Source organism: Phocoena phocoena, chromosome 17 (genome assembly GCF_963924675.1).
Source record: "Phocoena phocoena chromosome 17, mPhoPho1.1, whole genome shotgun sequence".
Classification (NCBI taxonomy): Eukaryota; Metazoa; Chordata; class Mammalia; order Artiodactyla; family Phocoenidae; genus Phocoena; species Phocoena phocoena.
The window spans coordinates 80118369-80119250 of record NC_089235.1 but is presented as its reverse complement, the minus strand read 5'-3'; positions in this window follow the sequence as shown (position 1 = coordinate 80119250).

Below are 882 nucleotides of genomic sequence, written 5' to 3'. Positions count from 1 at the left end.
ATATGTAATAGAGAACTGAGTCAACTAGTAAAGAAATGGAGCCTCTGATCCCAATTCTGGAACGGACTCGCTGTGTGACAGTGGACAAGTGACATAACTTTGCAGCTCTGCAGCGTCCTCATCTGTAAACAGGAATAAGAAAAAAATCAGCGCTAGAAGGACCTGAAAGCTCTTAGTCACATAGAAATACTAGCACACTGTACAAAATATACAAGAAAGTTCATGGCAGTATCGCTTGCAATTGTGAAAAACTGGAAACAACCTATGAGTACATCAAGAGGAGACTACATAAATGAGGTCATGAAAAGCAAAGGAAGACAGAAATTGTCACACACCAGAGAACACTAAAGAGATATGATAACTAAAGGCACCATGGATTGGATTCTGGAACTGAAAAAGGACAGCAGTGGGAAAACTGGTGAAATTTGAATCAAGTCTGGAGTTTAGTTTATACACAGGCTATACAAGAGGACTTATGATGAGAAAAATGTCAATCACAGCTTTAAGCCCTTGGTTTGGAAGGAGCCAATGAGAAAGCTCATTGGAAGGGGATGTATGTACAATTTCATTCACAGGAAATCGGTAACGGATGATACTTTCCTTGCACGTTCCACCCCAACAATAACTTTGTGCTCCTGGTGCTTGAAGAGTCTCCATATCCTGGTGAAGAGAATTCCCGTGCTTGGGCAGCTGACCCCCTTTCCGGCCACCTGGGTGACCTGGACATCCCAGCTCAGGCTGAAGCGGGGGAGGAAGATGTGCTGAAGCCTATGCCTCTGCTCTGCCGCTCCTGCACTGACTGCTGGCCAGCTTCCTAGGAACCAGAGGGAGGCGAAAGCCCAGGCCTCCCTGCCACACACGTGGCCCCGACGCTGCCTCTGG